Here is a 14,711-nt window from a genome sequence, read left to right as displayed (position 1 = left end):
CTCAGGCAAGTCCTTTCTCTATGACATATCTGAGGGAGAGCATTTCTCTTGTGTGGTGGCTGCTGTTTCATTTCTGACAACTTTTAAAGAGCTGAAGTTTTTAATATTAGTTGTTTGTTTTTATTCATTTTTATTTATTACTGTCCCCGGAACTCATGGGGGAATTTAATATATCCCCCTTCAGTCTCACATTAATGGGATTAAGATTAGGTGGTGCTTAGGAGGCCTTTGGGAGGTGCTTAGATTAGAATTGTGAAGAGATAGAGCACATAGACCAAGATACATGTGTACTCCTGCCATGAGGTCCTGTGCCAGGAAGACTGTGGCTTGCTGCCCATGTCATGAGCTAGCTAAGTCCCTTTCCTTGTGAGGTAGCCCACCCCGGGGATTTCATGGTGGTATACACTAACATGCTTGTTGTACTTTTACTTTTCTTTGTTTTAGCCCTCATATTGAGGACTATTACACTTGGGATTTATTTCTTGAACATGCTATGAGGAAAGGGTTGAGGTACATCTCTCTCCCTCTTCCATACCTCCCCTCCCTCTTCTTTACAAAACCTGTGTATCCAGTTGTTCCAGCAGCCTTTGTTGAGGATATTGGTAGGTTTTTGAGACGTTACTCAAGCACTGCTATGTTGCAGGCTGGCTTATCCCATCCTGCTGGTCTCCATGGGTCTGTGCTGAGCTGTCCTTTGCTGAGGCCTTGCTGTGTGTCTTGAAGCTGGGAGTGGGAGCATTCATTCAGCCTGTTCTTTTAAAAATTATTTTGGATACCAGACCCTTTGTGTTTCAATATAAGTCTCAAGAATCAGCTTGATGATTTCTAATTTTAAAAAACCTGTTAGAATTCTGACTACAGTGGTGTGGAATCTATAGACTTTTAAGAATCGACATCTCAGTTGGGTGTGGGTGGCCTGTAATCCTACCTAATTAAGAGGCTGAGATCTGAGATCACAATTAGAAGCTTACCCAGCCGGGAAAGTCTGTGAGACTCTTACCTCCAATTAATCACAGAAAAAGCTGGAAGTGGTACTAAATAGCCCAAGTTGTAGGAGCAAGAGATGCCTAGGGACAGTTCCCAGGCCCAAAGTTCAAGGCACAGGATTGGCAAAAAAAAATTGATATCTTGTAGGCCGCATGTGATGGTGCATCCTCGTGGATTCTGCACTTGGGCGAGAGAGGAAGAAAGATGGCTCTGAGGCTTGTTCTGAGTGCAAAGACTTAATCTGAAGAATAGATTCAAAGTGAAAGGGTGGGGGCATGGCTCATGGGAGGTTCTGAGTATTTCCTGTACCACAGTAAACAAACCCAAGCCCAAAGAACAATACTCTCAAAGCAAGACATCTTAATAATGAATGTCTGACCCATAAATACAGTCATCCTACCTTTTGTTTTTTTATTTCTTTCAGCCTGATAGTGTTCAGTGTACACATCTGGTTACATTTTTACTCATTCTATCCAATTTGTCTTAGTGATTTCCTGGATTTTATACTTTGCAAAGGGCATAAGTGTTTAAATTTCCTTCCTCAGTTGTTGCTACAGTTCAGGAGTCTGCTGTGTTTTGCATACTTGTTTATAGCCTGTGTATGGTGCTCACCTTGGCTGTTGCTGTAGAGGCCTGTGGGGACTAGAGTGCTGACTCCCTGTGCGAGGAAGGCATTTGAGTCACGTTTCAGTCAGGAGGGCTCCTTGCTTTCAGGCCAGTGCCCCTCCTTCCCTTGGGTTATGTGTGCTGTGAACTGGGCTGAAGGAAGGGTTGCCCCAGTTATCATCCTGCAGAGTGGGCTAAGGGCATCTGCCCCAAGTAGCAAATGGCTGGTCTTTTCAGTCATCTTTGGGAGCTGTCTTTGAATTGCAGCTGTGTGTGGCATTGGAGGGACCCGGCCCATTGCTTGTATTGCAGGGTTGGAGTGGGAATGGGCTGACCTGGTGACCAGCAGAGGCCCCCCCACTCTGCTCAGCCTTGAGGGCCCCTACAAGGTGAGTTTATGGTTGGATCCCTTAGCAATGCAGGTCCTGCCCCAGTGTGGCCAGGGGAGCTAAGCTGTGTACATCTGTGGGGAGGCAGGGGTTATCCTGGCAGTGGATTGGTAGCTCTCCGGGGCTGGTCCTGCCATTAGCCTTCCCCCAACACTTAAAGCTCATCTTGTCATTTCTTTCCCTGTCTTCTTGCCCTGTGCCCGCTCTGCCTTTCTGCCCCATTCTACTCTTGTTTCCTTTGCCTCTCCCTCCTTGCCCCTGTCCTGGCCTCCCTCCTTTCCTTCTCACCTCCCCTGACTTTTTTGGTTGGGGTCTTTGCTAACCTCACCTCTCTGTATTGCTCTTCACTTCCCTGTGCTTCTGCGTGTATGACTCCTTCTCAACTCTCCTACTTCCTTCATCTCCATGTTTCTGCATGCTGTCTGCCCGAGTCTATTCTAGCCTGGTTCTGCTTGTTCCTACTTGTCTGTCCCCTTATGTTATTCTCTACCTGTCCTTTCTCTGTCTTTGACTCTTTTTTTGACCAGGCACTCAGTGCAGCAGAAGACTAACAAAACCATTACGGCCAGTGCCAGTGCCACGAAGCAGCTATTGGAGCTCCTACAGGCCCCTACCCCGGTATGTTTCCTTGGGAACCTGTGGCAGGGTGGGGATGTGGCAGGGTGGGGTGTGGGAGATGAATTTGCGCAGATGTGGCTACATTTCCAGGACCCCAGTGCTTGGGCAGCTCTTCTGGAAACTACCTTATAATGGAGATAAGGGTGCTCTGGTCCTCTGAATGAAGATGATGACCTAACATCAGCTGCACTGCTCTTGGCCCTCTGCTACCCATGTGTTCCCCTTCTGCCCTTCCTCCTGCCTCTGCCCATCTACTTTTTCCCATATTCTTGGTTTACCTTCAAGTGCACCTTCCATGTTACATGTCATTGTCCTGCTTCTTGCCATCCATGTGCACTCCCATGCCACTATCCCAGCCATGCTGCTCAGCTGTACCCCCCACACTGGGCCAGCACACTCGATGTTATTCATGCCCTGGAGATTGCAGCGAGCTCATCACAAAGGAAGCACTGCTACTAGCCCTACACTGTAGAGCAGAAGCCCAGCCTCACTAATCCTGTGCTCTGTCCATGGCTGCTTTCCTGCCACAGTGGACTTGGTTGTCGTGACAGACTGCCTGCAGAGCCTAAGATAGCACACAGCTGGCCTTTGACAGAAGAGTCTGCTACCCTTTGGTGTCAGAGCCATGTGTGGTTCTCATCTCTGCCAGGAGACACTATTGGCGCAGTGAAAGGGAGGGGCTCTGGAGCCAGAGTGGGTATGGCTCACATGGCAGGCAAACGGAAGAAGCCAGGTGTGCTGCACACAGCATTAAGGAGGTGTGCAGTGTTAGGGAGGTGCACAGCATTAGGAAGGCATACAGCATTACATGCACAGTATTAGGGAGGTGCACAGCATTAGGTGTGCGGCGTTAGGGAGGTGCACAGTATTAGGGAGGTGTATAGCATTATGTGTGCAGTGTTAGGGAGGTGCACAGCATTAGGTGTGCAGCGTTAGGGAGGTGCACAACATTAGGTTGCAGCATTAAGGAGGTGTGTAGTGTTAGGGAGGTGTGCAGTGTTAGGTGTACAGTGTTAGGGAGGTATGCAGCATTAGGGAGGTATGCAGCATTAGGGAGGTGTACAGATCTGTGCAGACAGATGTGGACTGGTGGGTCTTGGGGTGACTGGGCTCTGGGGATGATTGTGCAGCTACACAGTACTGAACTGACACATAAAATGGGTACATTTTGTGGTGTCTGAGTTAGACCTTTGTAAAGCTTTTCCTAAAAACAAATAGCTTAGTCCCCAAAGTTTTGTTATACTAAAAAGACAATGCCGGGTGCCAGTGGCTCACACCTGTAATCCTAGTTACTCAGGAGGCTGCGATCTGAGGTTCAAAGCCAGTCTGGGCAGGAAAGTCCATGAGACTCTTATCTCCAATTAGCCGCCAGAAAACCAGAAATGGCATTGTGGCTCAAGTGGTAGAGCACTAGCCTTGAGCTGAAGAGCTCAGGGACAGTGCCCAGGCCCAGAGTTCAAGCCCCACAATCGACAAAAAAAAAAAAAAAAGACAACTGGCAGTGGCCAGTTACCCAATGATAGGATGAACAGAGTCAGAGCATATAGCCTTCGTTCTGTGTGTGATCTTACAGTCACACCCATAGTCTTTCCAGGAGAGACCAGTGCTCCTCTGGTTCTGAGTCTGGCAGGACATCATCCTCAGAGGGGAAACCAGAAGTGTGACGACCAACATTTCCTGTGGCTTTGTCATGTTGACTTCCATGCCTGGCCTTTCCACGTGTAGCACTGTTCTGTATTCTGTGCCTTTGAATGCCTTCCTCTGTTGGTTCATCTATTCCTTTGTAAAAATCCTACCTGGGTGCCTCTTATGTAATGCATGTGCTAGGTCCCAAAAGGCACTACTTTGTGAGTCTGAGCTACCTGCTTCCTGGTGAGGCCAAGGACATTTGGCCTGAGTCCACACTTAACCAGCACCTACTGAATCCTCAGGTTCATGGGGCATCCCACATTTGTGGTCAGATAAGCAACAGGCCAATGCTGTGATGCTCTCACACTCCAGGTCCCGGGAAGTCCCATGCTGAGGCTGCCACTGTCCTCCTCACTGATGGTACTGGCTGGCTTCTCCCTCCCCTGCATGGAAGACGGTCCTATCCCAGTGTGCAGCTAGATGGCTGGATGTGAGCTCTGGTCTTTCTGAATCATCCCTTGTCTCGATGTTTGCTGTCAGGACCATAGCGTGGAGCCTGAGCCCCAGAGCAGGGGGGCATTCAACAGTTGTCCCTTAGTGTCCACAGGGAACTATGTCTGGATACTGAAATCCTCAGATTTTATATGTCCCTATGTGAATGGCATGGTATATGCAGTATACTGTGCAGTCTTCCCTGGCTGAGCTTCTGCTCAGTACTCACCACTTCATCACGTGGCCAGTGTAGAGCGCCCTCTCCTCGGCACTCTGGAGGCTGAACCCAGGCACCATGGTCAGACCCCTTTCTCTTCCCTAGTGAGCCTGGTTGGAGTTGGTCATCAATACAGGTGGTGGTGAGGCAATGGCCCAGTGGCCCAGCTTCCACGGTTCGGCAGCCATTCAGGTCTCCACCCTTGCACACAGTGTGATGGACTGGGGTCCTCACTCTGTCCTGGGCTCATGCATGGACCAACGGCCAGTGCTGAAGCAGCTCCTCAGGACCACTGTAAAGGAGGTAGCCAATATGCACAAGGACATGAGCACATGACAGAGAGCCTGTCTCTAGGAATGGTGGGAGGCCATGGATGGCAATGAGCCCAGTGCTCAGGATGGAGGGCATGAAAATGCCTGGAGAAGATCGGGGTGTGGCTCTTCTGGAGTGGAGGGATATGATTAGCTCTGGGCATGGAAGTCACAAGGTGGTCCTTAGAGGTTGCAGACTGTAAGAGGTGAGGCCCCAGGGCTGGTCCTTACAGGACTAGGAGTTCTGAGAGATGAGGCCCAGAGCTGGTCCCTATAGGACATGGAGTTCTGAGAATTGAGGCCAGGGCTAGTCCCTACAGGACAAGGAGCTCTAGGAGACAAGGCTCAGGGCAGGTCCCTACAGTATAAGGAACTTTAGGAGACCAGGCCCTGTAAGTTGCCCTCTCTTTGTAGCAGGAGCACCTGAAGCTGGACTGACTGAAAACTCAGTTCTTAGAAGCCATCCAGCACTATGGAATGGTACAAAAGGTGAGGCACCTGGGTAGCATCTGAGGGAGGGGCTTGATCCCTCAGCATTCCACGCTCGCTACCTCACTCTGTGTTGTCCTGGTCTGGCTATTCCCAGAGTAGGTAAAAGGGCCCTTCTTGGAGACATTGCTTAGATGGCCAGTATCTGGTAGCATGTCCTCAGGATGATGAGTGAGTATTGTAGAGTTTTACCTCTTGAGAGGAAGAACAAGTCTCACCCCATTTTGATAGCTGGGGAAACTGAGGCCCAGCAAGCACACATGTGTCCAGGAAGTTCCTGCAGAGGCTGGCTTAGGGTGAGTTTTCTCAGGCCCAGGGCAGCCTGCTATCTCAGGGAATGGGCAGCAATATGTGCTGGATCACTGGGGCCTGCTGTTTTTCTGACTACCTCTTTTCTCATCCCTACCATTTTTGTTCTTATCTTCCCAACATAAAATTGCAGAAAAGTCCAGAGCACTGCTTCCCATGGCTCGGAGGGGCAGCCAGCAGGTGGGTGCCGAATGTGGTCAAGGTGTTAGAGAAGTGGAGTCTACTGCCATCTGTGCTGTGAGGAAGAGCAGGAATGGTGCAGGCAGGGATCTAAGGGAGAGCAAGGGGCTGCTTTTGATGAACAACTTTAAAAACTGGTGTTAGCCCTTTAGGATTTGGCCCAGTGCTTAATATGGGTGAAGGTCCAAAATAATGACCCTGAGAGTTTTGGGTGCTGAGAAGGACTCATTGATATCCAGGCAATCTTAGTCAGCATTCTGTAACTATAACAAAATGCTAGAGTCTTTATAAAGAAAAATGTTTACTGAGCTCATCGTTTCAGAGGCTGAAAGTTCAAGGTCACACAGTCCCATCTATTTGCCTCTGGTGGTAGCAGAGTACTTGTAAGATGAGAGAATGCTAGAGAGTGATTTGGAGGTCAGGCACATTCTTTTATAGCACAGTGCTGTATCCTTCTTGGCTGAGAAGAAGAGTGTGAGAACTCTGGGCTCTCCAGGTAGCCAGAGCCAGGCAGCTCCCTCAAAGGGTGTAGCATGCATCTCACCAGTCTGGAAAACAAAGCCAGCTCATTTATAAGAATTTTACATGGAAACCGAGGGGCTCTGTGAATCTGGAAACAAAAGGTGGCCTCTCAGGCCTATAGGAGGAGGCCCCATGCCTGTCCTTCCCTCCCAGAAGGTAAAATGAAGAAAACTGATTTTGAGAAACAGATTTCCAAGTGAAAGAACCACCTTGGAAGACAGCGCTGGGGGTGGTAGTATGGGCCCTTTCCGTATGTGCGGACATGGGCTTGCTACTAGAAGAAAAACCAGCAGAGGAGATGGCACCCACAGTGGACAGACAGAGCAAAGTCAGAAGACCTGGTTCTGTAGAGGATTAATGAAATTCTGCACTGTCACAGGATGAGTCCAGATCAGAACACCCCAGCCCCTGGCATCCGGAAAGAAAGTGGGTCCTTACAGGGGATATCGTACAAGTTCAAAACAAGTTCTGTAGAAGTATTACAAACAGCTTTATGCCCACACACTTGACAGCTTAGCCTTTATAAACAAAAAATATATAACATAAATTTGCTTTTATGTACATACTTATATTCTGTGCACAGAAACTAACTGTTCAGGATATGCAGAGAATCTGGAATGTTCAACAGTTCCTAAAGAAAGTATGGCTGTAATATAACTGTCAGGCCTAGATAACTTTGAGTGAATTCCTCCAAATATCCAAGGAGTAAATAACTCACAGAAACAATACTGGAATGGATAGGAGAACTGGCAGCCCCCGAGCTCGTTGCCCATTGCAGGAACTTCAGCTTCTGATGAGAATGTGACAAGCAGCAAAGCCCCATGTAAGTTTTAATGAAGATGAGCAAAGGTCCCACCAATTAAATCTAGCAATGCCTGAGGATAGCCCATTGTTGTAAAATGGGTTTGCTGCAGGAATGCAAGGCTGGTATGATCCAGTCATTAACAGAATGGGTAACAGCCTATCAGGTCATCCCAGCAGATTCAGAGACAAGCATGGTAAAATTTAGTACCACTAAATTTTGCTCATCCAGCAAAATGGGACTCCACAGGATGCTCCGACCTGATCGGAGGTGACTTCAGAAGCCTGCAGCAGACAGCACATGTGCTGAGGAAAAAGCAAGTCTTCTGGGATCAAAGACAACGTGGAAGTGGAGTTCTGTCTCCTCCATTACCATTATGCAGGGTTTTGCAATGCAGTAGGTAGGAAGAGGAGACCCAGGGCAAAGACCCAACAGGGAGCAATGGGTGTTGGACAGGGCAGCTGTGCCCTAGCACCGAGTGGATCTGTGAGGATGTTAGAACTTCTAAGTGTCCACAGGAAGGAAAACAGTGTCTGCTTGGAAGTACTGCCATTCTAGCCAGCTGTGGTGAAGTGTGTGCAGTCCTAGCTACTTGGGAAGCAGACAGAGGTGATCACTTGAGCTCAGAAGTTGAGACTGTCCTGGGCAACACAGCCAGAGACTGTTTTCCATTTTCTTAAAGTGACACTATTTTAGTAGCATCATAAGTAAGAACTTGGTGAGTGGCTGCTTAAGGCCTCTGCATGGAGAATGACAAATCCTTTCTGAGAGACAGGGAAGAACTAAAGAATGGAGGGGACACCAAGTTTAAAGAGTGCTCAGTTCTCAACTGCTGGTGCACAGATCCTGTCGGGCAGGGTGGAGGCTTTGCGGTGTCACTGCATGCCTAGGTAATGTTAACATGTGTGTGGAAATATAGAAGACCCAGAATAGCAGCGGTGATTTTGAAGACCAGAAGTGGAGACATCATACCTTCAGACACTACAAGGTGTGAAATTGGTGTGGAGGGGTCACAGGGTGTGGTATGGAGTCTGGATGCAGTGGAGACCACTTACTTTATCCAGGGCTTGATGTTAGGCCACTTGCATAGTTGAACTGAAGAAAGAGATCCTTAATGAAATGGAACCCACCTGTGCACAGAACCATTTCCTGAGGATCACAGCCCTCATGTGGAAGGTTCTCCGGGAGCCCACCAAAGGAAGCACCTGGGCATCTGCTTTTCTTGTACAGACAAGGAAGTACCGACTTCAGAGAGTAAGATAGATGGGCAACATAAGTTTAAGAGCTAAAAGGCAACCCACAGAGCAAGAGAATGGCTAGACAACATGTATCTGAAAAAGACTTAGGTCTACAACACATAAAGATCTCTATTCCCCAGAAGGATTCCCAAGTGACTATTGAGTATGTGAACTTGTTCTCAATCACCCTAGCTGTTAGAAAAAGGGAAAGTGTGCCCATGATGAGACATCACCACACAGTCTCATACCCAAAATTAACTACATGAGCCTGACTAGAAGTGTCCGAAGATGTTCAGGTTCTCAGGCACTGCTGGTCAGTGTGTACAAGGTACCCCTGATTTGGAATGCAAGAGGCCCAGGCCTAGCATTTTCTTGCTTTGCTTTTGGATTTATACCCAAAGAAAAGCACGTGTGTGTCCACCATAGGTCACATGTGAGAGTACTCATAGCACATGTGGTACCCAAACCTGGGTACACCGCCAGCCTATCACAGAGTGGAGAAAACACTCATGCTGAATTGATACTGTAAGAGATGGCAGCCACCAAAAAATGAACTGTGGCTGTTGGGGTTTGCCAGGGTAGCGTGCCTGAGTCAAGAAAGGAGGAACCAATCTGACTATACCTGAGATTCCATTCTGTAGAAGTCAAGGTCAGGCCAGGTGGGGAGCCTTGGAAGCCAGGGGCTAGGTCAGGATCAGGGCTGAGGGAGACCTCTGTATGGCTTGCTGTGGCTGGTCTGGAAGTACCTTCTTATTTTGTTTTTAATCTTAAAAAAAAATGCTTTCACTTTCAGTTGACAAATAGGAATTGCTTACATTTATAGGATACATTGTAATGCATTAATATATAAACCCCACATATATGTACATACTTTTATTGTTAAGGTGATATACTAGAAATGTCTATTGTACAACACAGGCTGACACTCAGCAGCTACTTGCTGACCCATAGGTGTGGGGTATTTTCACAGGAAGGAGACCATCAGAGGTGCTCCTGAAATTATAAAAGGTTAGTTTATTTCCAGGAATTTCAGAAGCTGTGATTGATACTTGGCCTTGCTCAACAAAAGGCTTGCTGCCAGATTAGTCTTGCCGTAGAATAGAGGGAAGGGCACCTGTCAACCCCTGCTCTCCCTGAGCTGAGAGTTGGGAGTGGGTATGAGCGGCACAGGCTGGGTAGAGTTGGAAACTTTGGCCATGGTGAGACGCTGCCTATGAGGTCAGCCTCAAACCCTGGCCACCTTAGCTAGTGAGCAGCAGCCGATGCTGCTCACTGTCTCAGGCAGAGCAGTGGCTGGGTTGGGAACAAAGCACAGCAGCAGGTCATGGGTCTGGTTTTGTGCCACTGTTGGTTAACTTGGCACTGATTCCTGCCAGAGCTTCATTGTCCCCAGGCCATGGCGGTTACATGTGCTCATCACCACAGGCTGGCTGGAAGCCCCTTGTCATGGCTTCATGTCTGGGAGACAGAAAAGAGTTGTGCCTTGTTCCTGGGCCTCCTGCTCCCTCTTATTTACTGTGGTTCTTGGGGAAGGATTGCAATAGCTTTGACAGAAACTTCCGTCTCTAATAAACAGTCGGGTGTCACTTGGAGGAATTGATGGCCAACTGATGTTCCCAAGCAAGGGAGTGGCTGGCACCTTGGCTTTACTCTCTCCTCCGGGGTCAGAGTGCATGAGAAAGTGCCCCATTTCCCAGAGCCCTAGATGCTCCCTAGCTGTGTGTCTCCCTGCTTCCCCTGGGCAGAGGGTGAGCATCATTATCCCTACATGCAAGCAAACGCCCACCCCAGCCTTGTGTCTTCTCACGGGAAACCAGACGTGTGCAGCTCCTTCCCAGTGGTCACACTGTAGGACACATTGCTTCCTACTACACAGGACCCAGATTCTGCCCTGGAGGAGAAAGCCGCCTTTGTCGGGCTCTTGCTGGAAAGCCATCACAGGCCCAAGCTCTGCCCCAGCACCTGGCCAGCAAATCCTCAATCCGGGCTTCAGAGCTCAAGACCCAAACTGGGCCTTTGTGGGCAGAATAAAGGAGGGCTTTGTCAGCCTCACAAGAGGGCTGGGAGATCCTCCACTGTGAAACTTTCTGTCGTCGAGTGCTGCAGGGAGGGAGGGGCTGTGCAAGTGAGGCTGACCCCAGCTCATGTTTCCTTGCCCTGAAGACTGGCTTCATCCACTTGTAGCCTCTCCTTCCTCTCCTCCCAGCTTCTCATCAGTGGTGCTGATGGCTCTGGTCCCTTGTAATCAGCATGAGTGGCCAGAACCTTCTGTTTAGCTCATGGTGACGTCACACAGGTCATCCTATAACCCATCTTCACCTAGCATAGTGGTAGTAGGAATGCACCCCCATTCTTCCAGCTCTCCTGACCTCCTAACAGTAGAGAAGAGGCTTCCAGGTGGTCTGATTGCATTCACCTGGACTGTTTCAGAAGCTGGCCCAGGTGTGTCCCAGGCCAGGACTGGGAGGTTGACAGGCTTCAGTTGGACTGTGGTAGGCCTACTGCTGAGAGCGGAGCACCGCCAGTGCTGGGGTGGCAGTCAGGGTCTCGTGCCTTCACTGGGCTCCCCCCTTCTCTACTGTATCTCAGCCTTTCATTGAGGTCTCTCTCTTACATGATGGTGGCAGTTCGGTGTGGCCGAAGTGGGTATGGTGGCTCAGCTCGATCGCATGGCTAGGAGGTCACATCTTAGATGAGAGGCTGGTACATGTAAGATCAGGTTCCTGTGGAGCTTGGCAGACAAGAAAGGTCAGGCAGCATGGTGCGTGGTGTGGTGTGTGGTGATTGCCAGTCACAGACCTCGAGTGTCAGAGAGAACCTCTTCCCATGTGAAGGAAGAGGTCACATGTCATCAAGGTCAGATCTCAGAACAGGAGCCTGTGCTGAGGCAGGACCTTCCCTTCCCGTGCCACCCTCCCTCTCATGCCACCGCCCCCCTTCCCCCCCCCCCGCCTCCTCCTGACCTCCCCAGCTGGGCAGGTCTTTCTAGATGCCCAGAAAGCTCAGGAAGAGTGCAATGCAGGAGGCACTGTAGAGTGGGGCCTGGCCCAGGGCCAGTGCCTTCCTCCCCCACCTGCAGGGCCCTGCACACTTCCTCCACCCACAGGAAAGGGAATGGAGGCGATAATTACTGACTTGGACAAGAAGAGCTTGTCAACAGATTTCTTAGATCTTTTATATTCATCTATCCACGTATTTATTTATGTGAAGGCCTCTGTGACTTCCCCATGTTCACCGGGTGCGTGGGAAAGGAAATGGTGAGGGCAGCTCCACCGTTCCTGTCTAGGTGAGAGTGGCCACCTCACCTGTGGGTCCTGGGGAATGTGTGGAGTGGCTGATGTGCCAGTCTTTCTGCGGCTCCACCATCAGATCCTCAGGCAGGCCGTGGGGACTCATTCGCAGGAGGCTGCAGCTGCACAGCCCCATGTGCCCCTCAATGTGGTTTCTCCCCAGGACAGGAGAAGCAGGGCTCAGCTTGGGTCCAGGAGCACTTGGGTTCCCACCTAGCCTCCCACTGCCGCCACAGAGCACCCTGAGTTCCCCCTAAGTGTGCCAGAAAGGAAGGTGAGGGAGGCAGACCGCTAAAGCTCCGTCTTTCCACTTGCATTCCAGAGTCTTGCCCTTCACTGTTCTGCTGACAGAAGGGCCTCCTATGAGTGCTGAAGCGGACTTTGTCTTCCTAACTGAGCCTCCTGGGCCCCGACTGTTAATGCACCGTCCTCGGTGCAGGGGCATGGGAAGGCCAGGTGGGACTTGATTGCAGCACAAAAGACATGGTTGCCTGTAGACACTTCCTCCGGCATAGGATTGGCCAGCACTTCGCACACAGCCAACATGAGCTGCCCTGGGGTGCAAGGTGGCCTTTGTTTAGGCATACACAGAATCTTCCTGTAATGAGAAAAAGGCAGAATATAATCAGGCTACAGTTTCTCCAGTCCCCTTGCAGGTGTCTGGGATAGGTCCCAGCCATCAGCAGACTGGGGGAGAGGGAGGTAAAAGGAGAGGGGGTGTGTCAGAGGCCAGTTCTGGGTGGAATTCTAGTTTTGTCTTTCAGCTTCCATTTCCAGTCACCTACATTGGGGGCCAGTAATAGCTGAGGGCCTGGGGTGCATGAGCTGGCTAGTAGCTATACCCCTCTGACTGTCCAGCACCCATGTCAGGGAGCTGTCTTTGGCAGGGCAGGGCTAATTCCTAGCTAGGGTTGGTGGGGTCCAAGTGAAGGGAAGAAGGTCAGAGACCCAGACATGGCCTCTACACTTGGGATGAACTTAGGAGGCTGGCAGAGAATCCTTACGCATTTGTCCAGTGCACAGGACCAGATTGATGTTTAGCTGTTCTTCCTGCTTACTCCTTGAAGAGTCACAAAACTATGCCAAGTTGTCCCACTAGAGAGCAAATGGGGTTCAGGAGAGAAAGTGCACACTTTTATTGAATTAAAAAATGTGAGTTTAAGAGCTCAGTGAAAGAATAAAAGCAAGTTGAAAACTCCCTGAAGCCCCTCCCCAGTGGTACCTGCCCTGCTACATGATTCCAGGCTTACTTCTGAGCCTTTGCCAGTAGCTGCAGCTGGGTCTGTGCCCAGCTCCTTATCCGGGCCTGTGGTGGGTCCACAGCCTCCAAATATGAAGGTGGACTTCTGTGCCTATGACATGGTCCTGGGGGCTCACAAAAGCTGTGCTCCTCAGGGGCTGGGAATGTGGGATGTGTGTACCTGAGCTTGGGGCTGTGTCCCTGGGCTCCAAGTTAGCCCAGGACATGGCAGTCCTGGCTTGAGGGCATGACCATTGAAGCCTGCTGGGTTCTTCCTTTAGCCAGGCCTGGGATGGAGATATGGGCCTTAGGGCAGGGATCCAGCATCCACATCTCTATCAGTGCAAATAGCAGCCTTGTGATCCAGTCTCTTCCCTGCAGCACTGTGGATGAGAGCTTGGGCACACTAGCTCCCAGGCCTTACCACCTGGTGCCCAGGTCAGGTGTGCCCTGAGCCTCACCTGCTCACCCTGAGCTGTGGGCAGAGATGGCCTGCTGGGGCTAGGGAAGAAGACAGACCAGGCCTGGGGTCCAGGATGATCCAAGGGTGTGGGTAGTAATGTCCTGTTTGCATCCTCAGCAGAGCCTCCAGGCTACTTTTGTGGAGCTGGCCAACAATGAGAAGACCTCCAGTGGAGGTCATAGCAGGTAGCAGGGCCAGGAGTAAGAGCTGCCTCCAGACATCACAGAGGAGAACCTGGAAGCCATCCTTCAGGTGGAGATGAGGCTGTGTGGGTGGACGCAGTGAGTGGGGGGTGCTGGCTGGGGACTGTGGGACCCGGAGAGTCAGCCTGCTGTAGTGCACTCAGCCCTGGCCTGGGCTGACTGAACTGCCCTGTCTGGCTGTCAGGTGTCTTTGGGGAGAGCCTGGAGTCTTGGAGCCAGCGGATGGTTTTCTGGTCGTTGAGCAAACTGCACATGGCTGAACCTGCAATTTAGTACTGTTTACAGCAGGTGTCGGGATGAGCTGTTGGAGCCAGTCGTGGGTGTGGGGACTGCATGTACCTTGCTTGTGGCTTCTCAAGACTCGCAGGTCTGTCATACTGCTAGCTGAGAGCTGTGCAGCTACAGAATGTGGGTGAGGGGTGCACATATGAAAGTGAGTGCCGTGCAGTGCGCAGAACACAGTTTGTTGGCAGGACATGGCTCTGCTGGCTGTAGGACCTGAGTGTATATGACCAAAAGTGTGCCTTTCCTTCCCTCTGGGCCTCCTTATTTAAAAGGTGCTGGGCCTGCCTGCCCTCAGTCACCCAGAAGCTGGGCTTCTAGTGCAAATGGCCCTTAGAGTGGACCCTTACAGAAAGCGAAGACATCCCATACTTCCCAAATGATCAGCCAGCAGGCCTGGAAGGAGGTATGTACCACTGAGAATTGAAATCAAGCCCCTATCCC

At 50.5% G+C, this 14,711-nt stretch overlaps 1 pseudogene; it reads left to right on the top strand.

The window, feature by feature from the left end:
• The window catches only part of LOC138829535 (t-SNARE domain-containing protein 1-like), a 50,881-nt pseudogene that overhangs the window by 23,081 nt on the left and 13,089 nt on the right, over positions 1-14,711 (top strand).

Source organism: Dipodomys merriami, unplaced genomic scaffold (assembly GCF_024711535.1).
Source record: "Dipodomys merriami isolate MVZ:Mamm:240054 unplaced genomic scaffold, mDipMer1.0.p SCAF_174, whole genome shotgun sequence".
Classification (NCBI taxonomy): domain Eukaryota; kingdom Metazoa; phylum Chordata; class Mammalia; order Rodentia; family Heteromyidae; genus Dipodomys; species Dipodomys merriami.
Note: the sequence above shows the minus strand (reverse complement) of the source record. Positions and strands in the feature narration are given on the sequence as shown.